Below are 17591 nucleotides of genomic sequence, written 5' to 3' on the forward strand. Positions count from 1 at the left end.
GATACTCTCATATCACCCCTCTCCTCAAGTCACTTCACTGGCTCCCGATCCGCTACCATATACAGTTCAAGCTTCTCCTATTGACCTTCAAGTGCACTCAATCTGCAGGCCCCCCATTACCTCCTCTCCCCATATGTTCCCACCCGTAACCTCCGCTCTCAGGACAAATCACTCCTTTCTGTACCCTTCTCCACCACCGCTAACTCCAGACTCCGCTCCTTCTGCCTCGCATCACCTTATGCCTGGAACAGACTTCCTGAGCCCATACGCCATGCGCCCTCGCTGCCCATTTTCAAGTCCTTACTCAAGGCCCATCTCTTCTCCCTTGCTTTTGGTGCCTAACCACCTTCCCATTCCTGATACCTACACTGACTACATAGTTTTTACCTTTAGATTGTAAGCTCTTTTGAGCAGGGACTGTCCTTCCCCATGTTTAAACTTGTACAGCGCTGCGTAACCTTGGCAGCGCTATAGAAATGCTAAGTAGTAGTAGTAGTAGTAGTAGATGTGACTTCGTTATCCCATAGATTTAGCTATAAAATGTATTGATGAGGTAGGTCTTCAGTTCTTTTCTGAACTGAAGATAGTAATACTTCTTGTGGCCTTGGATACTGAGTTCCATCATTTGGAGCCCAGATAGCTAAATCCAGCTGTGTAGATGGATTTGTAAGTTATGTTCTCTAAGGACGAGCAGGCTTACATATTCTCACAAGTGGGTAGACGCCAATGTGTATCACCAGGTCCAGCATTTATGCCAAAGTAAAAAGTTAGCGCTTTCTGAAGCACAAGCCGCGCTGCACTGCGCATACGCGAGTGCCTTCCTGCCCGCTACGTGAATGCGGTCCCTTTAGTTCTTTTCTTTCCGCGTGAGTAGCTGTGTTTTTTTCGGTCTCTCCTCACACGCCTGGTTCTAAGAGCTTTTCGAGTGCCTTTGAGCTGTTTTCTTTGGTTTTACATTGTGGGTTTTTCTTTGAAACTTTTTAAACCCGCCCTTTCTTTTCTTAGCGTGTTTTGCCTACGTTTAATTTTCCTTTATTTTTCGACGTCACAGGCCGCTTTTATGCCAGGACTCCAGTCAGGTTCTTCTGTTCTTATTTTGTGCCTTTGTCCCTTTTTCAAGCACCGTCGAGTCATTTGATTTGGCCGGCGAGGTTTTCCCATCCATGTCCATGAAGACTCCCTGTGGCTTCAAGCGCTGTTCCCGGTGCAACCGGATCATCTCAGGGAAGGACACCCATTCTTGGTGTCTGCAGTGTCTTGGCCCCGACCATAGCCCTGCTAACTGTATTCTCTGTCAGGGCCGGTTTTAGCAAGTGCGGGGCACTGTGCAGACCAATTTGGTTGGGCCCCATCCTAGCTCCACCCCATTGATAAGCAAAAATAATATAGATATATGCACCTTGATCACACATGAAAAACACATGACACAACAGACATGACACAAGGAACTAGAAATCAAAAAATATGAAGGCAAAATACTGAACTGGAAAGTTAACTCAAGAAGTCAGACTCAGCATGCAGCAATACCAGAAAAATTGAAACTTATATGCAAAATATCACAGATGCACATTTCAAAAAGCTGACATATTCCAATTAATAAATTCTGAATAAAATACTTTTTTCTACCTTTGTTGTCTGATCATTTAGTTTTTCTATTCGCTTTGGTCCCAGTGTCTTCTGTTTTATGCAGTGTCTTCTTTCCATTTGATATTTTTTCTCTCACCATGTCCACCATCCTCCTGTGTCATCTAGCTCATTTTCGAAAGTGATCGCCGGCCATTTTCCGACATAAATCAGGAGATGGCCAATGATCTCTCAAAAGCGGCGAAATCGGTATAATCGAAAGGTTCTTTTTTGACACCTTCACCGCTTTCCCGTCATCGAGCCGGCAAAAGTTCAAGGGGGTGTGTCAGTGGCATAGTAAAGGCGGGACATGGGCGGGCATGGGTGTGGCTACCAGATGGCCGGCTTCAGCGCATAATGGAAAAAACAAAAGCGGTGTTAATGAGTATTTCGCCGCTTTTACTTGGTCCTTTTATTTTCACGACCAAGCCTCAAAAAGGTGCCCCAACTCACCAGATGACCACCGGAGGGAATGGGGGATGACTTCCCCGTACTCCCCCAGTGATCACCAACCCCCTCCCACCCAAAAAAAAATAAAAAACATTTTTTTTGCAGCCTGTATGCCAGCCTCAAATGTCATACCCAGCTCCCTGACAGCAGTATGCAGGTCCCTGGAACAGTTTTTGTTGGTTGCAGTGGACTTCAGGCAGGTGGACCCAGGCCCATCCCCCCTACCTGTTACACTTGTGATGGTAAGTGTTGAGCCCTCCAACCCCCCCAAAACCTACTGTACCCACATGTAGGTGCCCCCCCTTCACCCATAAGGGCTTTGGTAGTGATGTAAAGTTGTGGGGAGTGGGTTTTAGGAGGGATTTGGGGGGCTCAGCACCCAAGGTAAGGGAGCTCTGCACCTGGGAGGTATTGAATATATCTATATATATTTTTAGAAGTGCCCCCTAGGGTGCCCGGTTGGTGTCCTGGCATGGTAGGGGTACCAGTGCACTACAAATGCTGGCTCCTCCCACGAGCAAATGCCTTGGATTTAGCCGGGGTTGAGATGGCCGCTTTTTGTTTCCATTAATCGCTGAAAAACAAAACCGGCCATCTCAAACCCAGCGAACTCTGGCATTTGGCCGGGCCAAACCGTATTATCGAAAAAAAAGATGGCCGGCCATCTTTTTCGATAATACGGTTTGGCCAGCTGTTTGCGGCGCTGCCAAAATAGATCGCCAGCAATCTATTTCGCCGGTGCCATTCGATTATTCCCCTCCAGGTGTCCTACCATCTGTAGCCCTATCCTTCCTCGAGTTTCAGTATCTGCCCTCAACGTGTTCCAAACCAGCCCTTAAACTCAGCAATTTTCCCTCCATCCATATCCAGCATTTCTCCTCACTCCTCTCCATCCATATGCATCTACTTCCTGTCTTCCCTTCCATCCATCCATCCATGTCCAGCATTTTTCCTATCTCCCTTCCTCTCCATCCATGTGCATCTCCATCCTTTGTCTTTCCTTCCCACCATCCTTGTCCAACATTTCTCCTCTTCCCTGCCCTCCACTCCATCCATGCCCAGCATTTCTCCTCTCTTCCCTCACCTCCATCCATGTGCATCTCCTTCCTGACTTCTCTCCCCTCCATCCATCCATCCAGCAACTCTCCATTCTCCCCTGCCCTCTCCTCCATCCACCCATATCCAGCAAATGTCCTCTGTCCCCTGCCCACTCCATTCATCCATCCATGTTCAGCAATTCTCCTCTCTCCCCTGCCCTCTCCTCCATCCATCCATATCCAGCAAATTTCCTCTCTCCCCTTCCCCTCCATACATCCATGTCCAGCAATTTTTATTCTCTCTCCTGCCCTCCTCTCCATCCATCCATGTCCAGCAACTCTCCATTCTCCCGCCTTCTCCTCCATCAATCCCTGTTGTCCAGCAATTCTCCTCTCTCCCCTGCCCATCCTGTTTCTTTCCATCCCCTTCCCCATTCTATCCAGCGTCTCCCCCTCCCCCTTTGCAGCATCTCCCATCTCTCTCTCTCTCTTTCTCGCTCCAATAAAGAACGACAACGTGGATGCAGCAGCTCACAGGTTTGCTTGCTGTGTTTTGAGTGAACGGCGACGGCTGAGTGGGGGAGTGGAAACAGAGATTTACCAAATGGCTTCCTTTGGACTAGATAGGCTGGCTCACTTCCACTCCACTGGAGTCCACTCTCACCGAAGTTGCAGCAGCGAACTGGCGGGCGGGGCGCCAGTAGTAAAAGCAGCAAGCAGGCAGGCTCGACTCCGTCCTTCAAACAAGACCCACACCCACACAGAAACAGTACAGGGCTGCAGTGGCGTAGCAAGGGTGGGGCGGTGGGGGCGGTCTGCCCCGGGTGCACACAGCTGGGGGGTGTTGGTTCTGCTGGTTCCCTGCTACTTCCTGTTCCGGGGCAGAGGGAGCAGGGAACCAGCGGAACCGACACCCCCCAGCGGCGTGCACACGGCAGGCAAGAATGCACTCGGGGGGGGGCTTGGGTGATGCGCCGAGGGGGGGTGTCATGCTGCACCCGGGGGGGTGCGCAGCGGCGAACTGCCCCGGGTGGCAGCCGCCCTCGCTACGCCACTGCAGGGCTGTCCTTGGAAGCATAGCTAACAGAAAAGTTATCCATTCAGGTTCAAACAAGAACCACACACACAGCTCAGGGCACAGCTAAAAAGAAGACCAGTTCACTCAAACTCAAACAACAACATTGCAAGAAGAAAAAGGTAAAATAGACCTGTTCCAAAGGCAAGGCATGAAAGTTCCAAGGTCCTTTATAAAGGAGTTGGCTGATGATGTCACAACTAGGAATGAGGCTTGGCTGCAGGGACACCAGAGCGAGGCTTGGCTGCAGGAACACCGACAGCAGAAGCCACTATGCAGGTAAAGAGTAGTTACTTACCTGTAACAGGTGTTCTCCGAAGACAGCAGGCTGCATATTCTCACAAGTGGGTGACGCCACGTCGGCCCCAGAGGACTTTAAAGCAAAATCTAAAAATCTCTTCTACGGCGTTCCGTCGCGCGAGCGAACGCACTGCGCATGTGCGCACACCTCTTCCCGCTCGCTGTGCGGACACGCCCCTCAGTTAAATCCAAAAGATAGAGGAGACAACTCCAAAGGGGAGGTGGGAGGGTTTGTGAGAATATGCAGCCTGCTGTCTTCGGAGAACACCTGTTACAGGTAAGTAACTACTCTTTCTCCAAAGACAAGCAGGCTGATATTCTCACAAGTGGGGTATCCCTGGCTTCCAGGCTTACACAACACAACAAAGAGTGGTCAATTGAGTCTCGCAACGGCGAGGCCAGAATAAAAATTGACCTGAAAAGAAGAAACATCTAAATGAGTGTAGCCTGGAACAGAACAAAAATGGGCTTAGGAGGGTTGGAGTTGGATTCTAAACCCCAAAGAAGTTCTGCAGCCCCGACTGCCCAAACCGACTGACGCGTCGGCTATGCTGCTGAAGGCAGTAGTGAAATGTGAATGTGTGGACTGATGACCACGCCGCAGCTTTGCAGATCTCTTCAATAGTGACTGATCTTAGATGAGCCACCGACTCAGCCATGGCTCTAATTTTGTGAGCCATGACATGGCCCTCTAGAGTCAGTCCAGCTTGGACAAAAATGAAGGAGATGCAATCTGCTAGCCAAGAAGAAATGATGCGGTTTCCGACAGGCAACTGGCATTAAAAGAATAAACAACTGGGCGGACCGTCCGAGGGAGCTCGTCTGCTCCACGCAAAAAGTGCGCAGCTTGCTTTCGCCAGGGCTTGTAAGATGAGGGAGAAAGAATGTTGGCAAGACAACTGACTGGATCAGCTGGTACTCTGATACCAGCGCCAGTAAGAACTTTGTCTGCATGCGGAGAACTACTCCGTTAAGATGAGAAGTAAGGTAAGGCGCTTGAGCTACTAAAGACTGAAGCTCACCGACCTTACAAGTTGAAGGAACAGTCACTAAGGAAAACGACCTTCCAGGTGCAATACTTCAGATGGCAGGAATCCAGTGGCCCGAATTGAGCTTGCAGCAGCTGGATGAAAACGACATTGAGACCCCAAGATACTGGATAAGGAGTGATAGGGACTCTGACCGAAGCAGAAGAGCCAACTGTCAAAATTATTGGGGGTGCTAAGCCCAACAGAAATAATCTCCCCTAGACACATACAAGGAATTCTCTCAATATTGGGGGAGAAATAAACCTCTCATGAAATGGACAGCTAAAGGCTGACCTTTCATACGTTGATGATAAGCTCTTATTGCACGAAGATGAATACTGACAGAATTGGTCTTGAGACCAGACTCAGACAGGTGTAGAAAGAACTCAAGCAAGGTCTGTATAAGACAAGAGGCAGGATCTAGGGCCTTGCTGTCACACCAGACGGCAAACCTCTTCCATGAAAAAGAATAACACCTCTTTGTGAAATCTTTTCTGGAAGCAAGCAAGAGTCGGGAGACACTCTGGAAAACTCAACGAAACCCACACTCTCAACATCCAGACCGTGTGAGCCAGAGATTGGAGGTTGGGATGTAGAAGTGCCCCCTCGTTCTGCGTAATGAGAGCTGGAAAACATTCCAACTCCAGAAGAAGAGGGAATCCTATCTGACGCAGCTAGAAAGGAGCAATCAGAATCATGGCTCCACAATCTTGCTTGAGAATCAGCAAAGTCTTTTCCACCAGATGTATGGGAGGATACGCATACAGAAAACCTGTCCCCCAAAGAAGGAGAAAGGCATCCGATGGTAGCCTGCCGTGAACCTGCAGCCTGGAACAGAACTGAGGGACTTTGCGATTGGACTAAGTAGCAAAAAGATCCACTGAGGGGGTATCTCACTTCCGGAAGATCTTTCGAACTATAGGCATGCTCAACAACCATGACTGTAGCATTATCCTGCTCAGCCTGTCGGCCAGACTGCTGTTTACGCCAATTAGATAAATGGCTTGGAGAAAACATGCCGCGTTGCGGGCCCACCGCTACATCTGCATGGCATCCTGACTCAGAGGGCAAGATCCAGTACTCCTTTGTTATCGAGTGCATCACAACCCGATTGTTCTTAGAACTCCTATCTGTTCTGAGTGGCAGAAGACACAGGTGAAGATGGTAGTCCGGGATCTCGAGCATCTGGGCATTGGGATTCACAATCTCCACTGTAATGTCAGATGAACCATCATTGAACTGAGCTAACTACTCAAACAGAGCAGCTCAGATCCAAACGCGTCCAATATGGAGGCGCGGTAAGTTCTACTACGGGGTCGAGAAGTTGCCCCAGTAGGGTGCGAACACCCATACCAGAGGCAGCATCGGTGAAGGAGATCAGGTGAAAAGCTAGATGCCGCAGGAGGCGGTAGCACCCATGGCATCCAATGGTACCCATGGTCCCGAAGCTAAGGACAAAATCTGGAAATGCAAGGGAATCGAAACCAGACTGCCAGACCATGGCACCGACGGTACCGATGATACACATGGTACCGATGGCCCCCGGTACCAATGGTACCCATGGTCCTTGGTACCGATGATAGTCATGATATCTGGTATCGATGGTACCCATGATACCTGGTACCGATGGTACCCATGACATGTGGTACCGATGGTACCCATGATATCCGGCACCAACAGCACCGACGGTACCGATGGTACACATGGCACCGACGGTGCTCATGACACCCGGTACCAATGGCACCCATGGCACCTGGTCATGATATCTGGTATCGGTGGTACTCATGTGCCGACGGCATCCATGATACCTGATACCCATGGTATCCACGGTACCGACGATACCTGATACTATGGTACCGACGATAGTCGATGGTGCCCATGATACCTGGTGCCGATGGTGCCTATGATACCCGGTACCGACAGCACCCATGGCACCGATGACACTCGGTATCGACGGCACCCATGGTACCGATGATACCCGGTGCCGACGGGACCCATGGTACCGATGATACCCGGTACCGACGGGACCCATGGCACCGACCATGGTACCAATGTTCCTGGTACCGATACTCCTCGGTACCGACGCACCGATGATATTCGGTACCGACAGTACCCATGGTACCGAAGATACTCGGTACCCGATGGTACCAAAGATACTCGGTACCCGACGGTACCGAAGATACTCGGTACCGACGGTACCAATGACACTCGGTACCGATGGTATCCACGGCACCAATGATACCCGGTACCGATGGTACTGTTGATACCTGGTACCGGTGTATCGACGTCCAATGCCAGGATACCTCCATAACAGAGGGAGCAACGCTCTCGGCACCGACTGATGTCTGAAGCCCGGATACCTCCATAACAGAGGGAGCAAAGCTCTGGGCACCGATGGTACCGACACCCGCTGATGCGCCCGAATGACCTGCCAAGCAGGAGGCGCCGAGGCAGGTGGAGACCTATTCGATGCATAACTATACCCAGCGTGCATCGGTCTCTGTCGGACTCCAGAATGATCTCCTTTGGGCATCCCTGGCAGAGTAGAATACGTCTCGTCTTTGAGACACTACTTGCGCTTCACAGGGAGATGATCCGGCCCAAGACACATCCGCCGATGCACCCGAATGACCTGCCAAGCAGGAGGCGCCGAGGCAGGTGGAGACCTATTCGATGCATAACTATACCCAGCGTGCATCGGTCTCTGTCGGACTCCAGAATGATCTCCTTTGGGCATCCCTGGCAGAGTAGAATACGTCTCGCCTTTGAGACACTACTTGCGCTTCACAAGGAGATGATCCGGCCCAAGACACATCCTCCGATGCGCCCGAATGACCTGCAGAGCAGGAGGCGCCGAGGCGGGTGGAGACTCACTTCAAAGGTTACACCACTGATATTGTGTCACCAGGTTGCCCATTCAGTGGCTGACCAGGGATGCACCTGCTTAGGTTCCTGTTTTTTCCTGTGACATACACCTTCACCACTTGTGGGGCTTAAAGACAGTGGTGTGCTGAAGCAGGCTCTCACAGCTCTGGAGAGCCATTTGTAAAGTTTTAATAAATGGATCCTAAAAATGTGGGCTTGTTTAGTTTGCTGGTGAGAGAGAGCCCACAGATAACAATATACCAGCACTTTTATAAGAAAAAAGAAAAAGAGAAGCTTTGTTTTCCTTTCAGGCACAGCCCCTTGTGACTCTGGCAACTACTTTACTTTTCCTTGCCCCAGGTACAAAAAGTACCTGTATATACAGTGGGGGAAATAAGTATTTGATCCCTTGCTGATTTTGTAAGTTTGCCCACTGACAAAGACATGAGCAGCCCATAATTGAAGGGTAGGTTATTGGTAACAGTGAGAGATAGCACATCACAAATTAAATCCGGAAAATCACATTGTGGAAAGTATATGAATTTATTTGCATTCTGCAGAGGGAAATAAGTATTTAATCCCTCTGGCAAACAAGACCTAATACTTGGTGGCAAAACCCTTGTTGGCAAGCACAGCGGTCAGACGTCTTCTGTAGTTGATGATGAGGTTTGCACACATGTCAGGAGGAATTTTGGTCCACTCCTCTTTGCAGATCATCTCTAAATCATTAAGAGTTCTGGGCTGTCGCTTGGCAACTCGCATCTTCAGCTCCCTCCATAAGTTTTCAATGGGATTAAGGTCTGGTGACTGGCTAGGCCACTCCATGACCCTAATGTGCTTCTTCCTGAGCCACTCCTTTGTTGCCTTGGCTGTATGTTTTGGGTCATTGTCGTGCTGGAAGACCCAGCCACGACCCATTTTTAAGGCCCTGGCGGAGGGAAGGAGGTTGTCACTCAGAATTGTACGGTACATGGCCCCATCCATTCTCCCATTGATGCGGTGAAGTAGTCCTGTGCCCTTAGCAGAGAAACACCCCCAAAACATAACATTTCCACCTCCATGCTTGACAGTGGGGACGGTGTTCTTTGGGTCATAGGCAGCATTTCTCTTCCTCCAAACACGGCGATTTGAGTTCATGCCAAAGAGCTCAATTTTTGTCTCATCTGACCACAGCACCTTCTCCCAATCACTCTCGGCATCATCCAGGTGTTCACTGGCAAACTTCAGACGGGCCGTCACATGTGCCTTCCGGAGCAGGGGGACCTTGCGGGCACTGCAGGATTGCAATCCGTTATGTCGTAATGTGTTACCAATGGTTTTCGTGGTGACAGTGGTCCCAGCTGCCTTGAGATCATTGACAAGTTCCCCCCTTGTAGTTGTAGGCTGATTTCTAACCTTCCTCATGATCAAGGATACCCCACGAGGTGAGATTTTGCGTGGAGCCCCAGATCTTTGTCGATTGACAGTCATTTTGTACTTCTTCCATTTTCTTACTATGGCACCAACAGTTGTCTCCTTCTCGCCCAGCGTCTTACTGATGGTTTTGTAGCCCATTCCAGCCTTGTGCAGGTGTATGATCTTGTCCCTGACATCCTTAGACAGCTCCTTGCTCTTGGCCATTTTGTAGAGGTTAGAGTCTGACTGATTCACTGAGTCTGTGGACAGGTGTCTTTCATACAGGTGACCATTGCCGACAGCTGTCTGTCATGCAGGTAACGAGTTGATTTGGAGCATCTACCTGGTCTGTAGGGGACAGATCTCTTACTGGTTGGTGGGGGATCAAATACTTATTTCCCTCTGCAGAATGCAAATAAATTCATATACTTTCCACAATGTGATTTTCCGGATTTAATTTGTGATGTGCTATCTCTCACTGTTACCAATAACCTACCCTTCAATTATGGGCTGCTCATGTCTTTGTCAGTGGGCAAACTTACAAAATCAGCAAGGGATCAAATACTTATTTCCCCCACTGTATAAGCCACAATGAGCCTGCCATGAAAGAGTACAAATGAAAAAATAAAGAACATCCAAAAGGGTAAATAAAAAAAGAGATTTTACTCCGAGGACCTGAAGAAAACACGAAGCACTAACGAACTCCGTGTCTCCTCAGACGCGGAAAAAGAAAAACTGAGGGGCGTGTCCGCACAGCGAGCGGGAAGAGGTGTGCGCACATGCGCAGTGCGTTCGCTCACGCGACGGAACGCCGTAGAAGAGATTTTTAGATTTTGCTTTAAAATCCTCCGGGGCCGACGTGGCGTCACCCACTTGTGAGAATATCAGCCTGCTTGTCTTTGGAGAAAAGGCAGTCCTGGAGACATCACAGAGCCAGATTACTGAGAAAAAAATAGATCTGGATGTGGAGCACAGCCACAGCCATGACATTGAATCACTTCTGTGTAATTAATCAGATGGGTAGCTTTTCAGGCACATTGTTAATGGCATGTTGCAGTAAGCAGGGTTCATACACAGGGACATGTAATCCACATACTTGGTTACTCCCCACTTGTATACACCTCACATCATCAAAAGTCTTGTTAGTATTCCACTGAATCAACTTACCATGCAACTGGGGTTGCAAAACATGTCAATTAAGCATAGTATTTACACAATGTTACATCTGGTACAGTACAGTCCTATTAAAAAGGACAAAATGTACCATGTCCTGATTCTAATATACTTTTAACATTTAATCATCCTAATAACACATGCAGGTTGCAAAGAGCAAATACTGAGGAAACTTCAAGCAGCCCAGAATACAGCAGCCAGACTCATCTTCGGAAAACCAAAATATGAAAGTGCAAAGCCATTACGAGAGAAACTACACTGGCTACCACTCAAGGAAAGCGTCACTTTTAAAGTATGCACATTAGTCCACAAAATCATTCACGGCAAAGCCCCAGCCTACATGTCTGAGTTAATAGATTTACCACCCAGAAACGCCAAAAGATCATCTCGAACTTTCCTCGACCTTCACTTCCCCAATTGCAAGGACCTGAAATACAAGACGCTACACGCATCAACCTTCTCTCACATAAGCACGCAGTTTTGGAATACACTGCCGCGCAACTTAAGAACGATCCACGAACAAGCTTCCTTCCGCAAATTATTGAAGACCCATCTTTTTGAAAAAATCTACGTAAGAGCCAAAACACATAAAGTCCACACTCACTGTTCACTAATGCATCATACATCCACTTCTGCAATCTCATCCCCGTAATCTTACATCACTCATACCTCCACTCAGAGAAATATGTATACCATATGTCTTCATGCCTTAATATTGCCCTTTAAGCCTCCCATTGTCCCCTTCCAATGTCTCAATGTCTGTGTTCCATTGTTATATTCCTTAACGTTACTTCGACTGTCTCGCTTAACTCTACACAATGTAATCCATAACCAAGTTGTAACAAATTGTATTTCCATCATATTGTAAGCCACACTGAACCCGCAAAAAGGTGGGGAAATGTGGGATACAAATGCAATAAATAAATAAATACATTCCCTAAAATTAAAGAAAAACAACAGACATCACTCTCTTAAATACACTCTTTCCCTTCCTGACCTAGGACAACAGAGTTGTCTTCATGGGCAGCAACCACCTCGCCCCCCCCCCCCCCAAAGGTGGAGTCAGGCTTCAGATATTTCACCCACACTTTTGCTCCATTGGCCACCTGTCGGCTACCCGTAGACCCGAAGCCAGACTCGCCCCGTTCTGTAGGAGGCAAGGAAGGGACAGAGCGGGCAGGGGCATGGCAATGCGATGGAAAATCAGCTGTGCCACGCGATCTGCAGCGGAGAAGGAGAAAGGGACATTTGAGGACAGAAAAATTGCCTGCAACTGTCCGCAAAAATCAGCATCAATCACACCGCCATAGACACTAAAAACATGCGTACCTGCCCTGGGGGTCACCTTCAGCGTTTCAGGGGATCGGCTACATTTGAATGGTGTTATAATGTCATCCACCAGGCTGGCATGGAAGAAGTTATAAGGTATGCCACAGGCACTGAACAAGGAAGCGTTCAGTTTTTCTCTGTGTAGACAATTGATACCATGGTGTTAAAGTGTACATAGGGTTACCATTTTGTGTCCTCTGAAAAAGAGGACACATGTCACGCCCCCCTACCCCGCCCCCGCCACGCCTCATACCCCGCCCCCGCCACGCCCCCTTCGGGTCCTCGTTCCGCCCCTCTATTCCCCGCCCCCCGTCACATGGTTCCCCCCCTCACTTACTATCTAGCCCTGGTGGTCTAGTTGGGTCTTCTCTTCGGGGCAGGAAAGAGCCCCCTCTTTCCTGCCCGGAGCGCTGCCTGTCCTTGCCTGCTGCATCCTCCTCGGTCTGGCTGGAGATTCAAAATGGCCACCGAGAGTTGAAGTGGCCTCGCGAGAGTTCAACTCTCGGCGGCCATTTTGAATCCCCAGCCAGACCGAGGAGGATGATAGACAGGGGAGGCAGCGCTCCAGGCAGGAAAGAGGGGGCTCTTTCCTGCCTCGAAGACGTCACTAGACCACCAGGGAACATGGTAAGGAAGGGGAGGGGACGGGAGTAGGGTTACCACGGCGCCGATCGCCCGCCCACACGCACGCGCCTGCCCGCACCCGCGCCCACGTTTGTCCAGAAATCCGGACAAACGTGGGTGCAGGCAAAATCCGCCGGACGCCCCGGACATGCCCTCAAAAAGAGGACATGTCCGGGGAAATCCGGACGAATGGTAACCCTAAGTGTACAGGAATTTTATTAGATTAAATTTACAGTGGCTGCCAGATTAAAACAAACAAACTGAACCAGTGGTGTAGCTTTTGGACTTGGGCCCACCCAAAATTGTGCACTCTTGCTATGGCTTGTAGAGTGGAAAACAAACCAGCAGTTCAGTATAATATCCAAAAAGACTTTATTGAGGATACCGTGTATGAAACAAATGCCCGACACAGGCCGTGTTTCCCCCAACAATAGGGCTGCGTCAGGGGATAGTCTGTATCTTTCTTAAATAAGATCGGTATCAAATTATATGTCAAAGCAAGGATATAAGAAACCTTCTTCATAAAAAACCAGCATGAGCAGCATAAAATAGAATATCCTGGATGACGCCAGATAGACAATGAATAGCCTTCGTTAGCAGGCTATTCATAAAGTCTTTTTGGATATTATACTGATCTGCTGGTTTGTTTTCCACGTTGGATTTTGCAGATCATTTGCCTTGTTGTTTTCTGGGACCTTCTATGGCTTGTAGAGCAGTGGCCTAACCAAAGGTGGGCCTGGGTGGGCCCAGGCCCACCCACTTTGGGCTCAGGATCACCCAGTAGCAGCACACCTATGAAGTGTCTGGCAGGGATCCCCAAGCCCCAACAGCCGAAAATACCCAACAACTGGCCTTCCTGCATACCAGCCTTCCCTCTGCTGTATTCCCGCCTATGCAGAAACAGGACGTTGCATCAGAGGGAGAGCTGTGGGGCCAACATGAGCAGTGTGTATTAGTCGCTGCTCGCTGCCAGTAAAAATCTGCTATTTAAAAGGTATGGGGGGAGGGGGATGTTTGAAAGACCATATGGCATGCAGGTGAGAGAGGGAGAGACCAAATCACTTGTGGGACATGGCAGAGGTCTTCTGCCCACCCATCTTGGGCCCAGGCCCACCCAAAATTGGGTGTCTGGCTACGCCCATGTTGTAGAGGCCCTCAAACCCCGTCAGCTGAAGATTTCCTCCTTCTCGGGCAGCCAGAGCTCTTTCAAACGTTAGCTGGCAGCACTTGCCTCGAGCTGAAACCAACACCAGCCCCTCTTCACATGCTTAGTTGTCATGCATGCACAGCCTGCTGGCCGTGGCATCAGCTCAAGGAAAGTGCTGCTGGCTTGTTTGGAAGAGTGCTGACTGTCTGAGCAGGAGGAAATCTTCAGCTGGCGGCAGAGCCGTAGCGAGGGGAGCTGACACCCGGGGCGGGTCGCCGCTGTGCACCCCCCCCCCCCCGGGTGCAGCACGGCGCATCCTCCTCCCACTGGAGCACCCCCCCCCCGGAGCACGCATCCCCCCCTGGAGCGCATATCTGCGGCGAGGGACGGGCGGGAAGACCAATCTGCCCCGACTGCACGTTGCTGGGGTGTGTCGGCTCCGCGCTGGTTCAGTGCTCTCTCTGTCCCGGAACAGGAAGTAACCTGTTCCGGGGCAGAGAGGGCAGTGCACCAGCGCGGAGCCGACACCCCCCAGCGGCGTGCACCCGGGGCGGACCGCCCCCCCCCCCGCCCTACGCCACTGGCTGGCGGGGTTTGTAGATCCCCTCCTGCTCAGGTATTTAATATTGTGGGCTTACAGGGGGAGGGAGGGATGAAGAGCAGAGGGGGGCTAGGGATGGGGGGAGGGCATGAATTCCATGCCTATCCAAAATTGGTTGTCTGGCTACGCCCCTGATTACTGAACAAACTGAAATATGCAAAGGAAGAAAACTTTATTAAAATATATATGATGATCATCATGTTCACAGTGTGGGTTATACAATTCACGATGCACATATGAAAGCTGATGTGTTCTGCTGCTCACCATTATTTCAATGTACCTGAATATATTTATAGAATACTGTATATTCAAGTTACTATCAGGTTTTAAGAATCAATTCAGAAACTTCTTGTGTATTTTTATACAGTTAGAAGCACTAATGATATCGACTTGAAAGAACTGAAACACTGACATTACATTTCATTATGCTGGACTCTGTGTTTGATTTGTGATATAATTTGTACCCTGGAATCACATTGTCCCATTGATTATTCTTCTTTAACTCATTCTCAGAGATGCCTATTAGCTACTTCATTTTCCCATCTTATTTTTTAAACTTCTAGTATTTGAATTTAGGCATCTTAAATTATGTTTTATGTGCTTATATTTGTAAGCTTCTTGGCAGTTTTACAGGGATCATTTGCAATCTTTTAACTCTTTGTTCATAAAGGGCACTTTGCCTTTATTGCAACTTCTCTATTGAGATGCTCTAACTTCCCTGTTTAATCTTTCCATGATATGTTACTGCCTTAGAAATAATGAGTTATTGTTAAAGCATCCTTGGTTCCCCCACCCAGTTCCCTTTTGTAAATGAGATAAAGAACTTGGGGATTACAATAGACTCTAGCCTTTCTTTGAATACTCTGATTAGACCTTTTCTGGAAAGTGAAATTGGTTAGAAGATTCAAATATTGTATGTCTGATTATATTGTTAAAAATCTATTCTTTAAGCACTTGTTTTGGATTATTTTAACTCTTTATATGTAGGTGTCCTGCTATGTTTATGTTTTACAGGCAATTAAAATTCTGGCCTTCATAAGCTCATATCTCTACTCTTAAATATGCTTGAAGCTAGGGCGGCAAAAAATGTACCTACATTTAAGGCTCAGTCACGTCTACCAGTCCCTGTGGTTGGTGTAAATGTCTGAACGTAGATATTAACTGGAACACACACAGTGGCGTTCCTAGGGGGGCTGACACCCGGGGCGGATCGCCGTTGCGCCCCGCCCCCCTGGAACAGTGCGACGCCCCCCCCAGTGAAAGAACCCCCGATCCCCCGGCGAAAGAACCCCCCCCCCGGGTGCCCGCCACGGGGGGGGGGGGGGGGGGGGGTGCCGCACGCCTGCCGGCTCTTAGTTTTCATGTTCCCTCTGCCCCGGAACAGGAAGTGACCTGTTCCGGGGCAAAGGGAGCATGAAAACGAAGAGCCGACAGGCGCGCGGCACCCCCCCAGCGGCATGCACCCGGGGCAGACCGCCCCCACCTTGGTACGCCACTGAACACACATGAATTATAGAATCATATAATTAATGCATGTACATGCCATCAAAACATGGTGCTTACTTTTCAGCTAATATTTATTCTAAGAGGTCAGTTACGCATGTAAATGGCCACGTATGCATATGAATGACTAGCCTACTGCCATTTATGTGTTCCTGATGCCTAAAGGAGGAGTAGCCTAGTGGTTAGTGCAGCAGACTTTGATCCTGGGGAACTGAGTGCAATTCCCACTGCAGCACATTGTGACTCTGCACAAGTCACTTAACCCTCCATTGTCCCAGGTACAAATAAGTGCCTGTATATAATATGTAGTTTGAAAGAACACAGAAAAGGCAGTATATTAAGTCCCATTCCCCTAAAATTAGACAGCTCCTTACAGAATTAAAATACCCAGTTAGTATCTTTGTGAAAACACTTAGTAAATCATGTCCTTTGCTTGGTTAAAATTCATACAGGGCCCAAGTTGTGAAGTATAAACTTATTTTGTTTTCTGGAATGACATATTGTGCCAGATGAACAGATCAATGTGGCAATACTAATATATCAGAAGTTGGATTGAATACGTGGATGGGCATTTTCGATATGACATCTAAATCCAACTCTGGATGTTTGCTGAAAATGTCCAAAAATCAAGTGGTGAATGTAGCCATTTCTGAACCTGAAAAATGTCTATATTTTTGTTTCGAAAATGGTAATTTCCTAGACGTTAACAAGCAATAATGAGCATTAAATGACAATATTTAGAATTTATGCGCACAACTCCTATTCTGTAACGCACTGCACCTACATTTTAATGTGTGCTGGCAAAAAGGAGTGTGGTTATGGGCAGGGAAATGGGCATTTCATGGGCATTTCAAAATGTACATGCATTGTTAAAGAAAATGGTCCTGTGCGGCTAAATCTACACGCCGGGATTTACGCCATGTTTTCGTTCAAATAAACAGATGCATGTACATAAGTAATGCCACACTGGGAAAAGACCAAGGGTCCATCGAGCCCAGCATCCTGTCCACGACAGCGGCCAATCCAGGCCAAGGGCACCTGGCAAGCTTCCCAAACGTAGAAACATTGTATACATGATATTCCTGGAATTGTGGATTTTTCCCAAGTCCATTTAGTAGTGGTTTATGGACTTGTCCTTTAGGAAACCGTCTAACCCCTTTTTAAACTCTGCCAAGCTAACCGCCTTCACCACGTTCTCCGGCAACGAATTTCAGAGTTTAATTATGTGTTGGCTGAAGAAAACGTTTCTCCCATTTGTTTTAAATTTACTACACTGTAGTTTCATCGCATGCCCCCTAGTCCTAGTATTTTTGGAAAGTGTGAACAGACGCTTCACATCCACCTGTTCCACTCCACTCATTATTTTATATACCTCTATCATGTAGTTTTAGGTACTCACCTATCGATTAAGTGTATTCTATATACCGCTTATAGAATACGC

This window comes from Microcaecilia unicolor, chromosome 10 (assembly GCF_901765095.1).
Source record: "Microcaecilia unicolor chromosome 10, aMicUni1.1, whole genome shotgun sequence".
NCBI classification, from domain to species: Eukaryota; Metazoa; Chordata; class Amphibia; order Gymnophiona; family Siphonopidae; genus Microcaecilia; species Microcaecilia unicolor.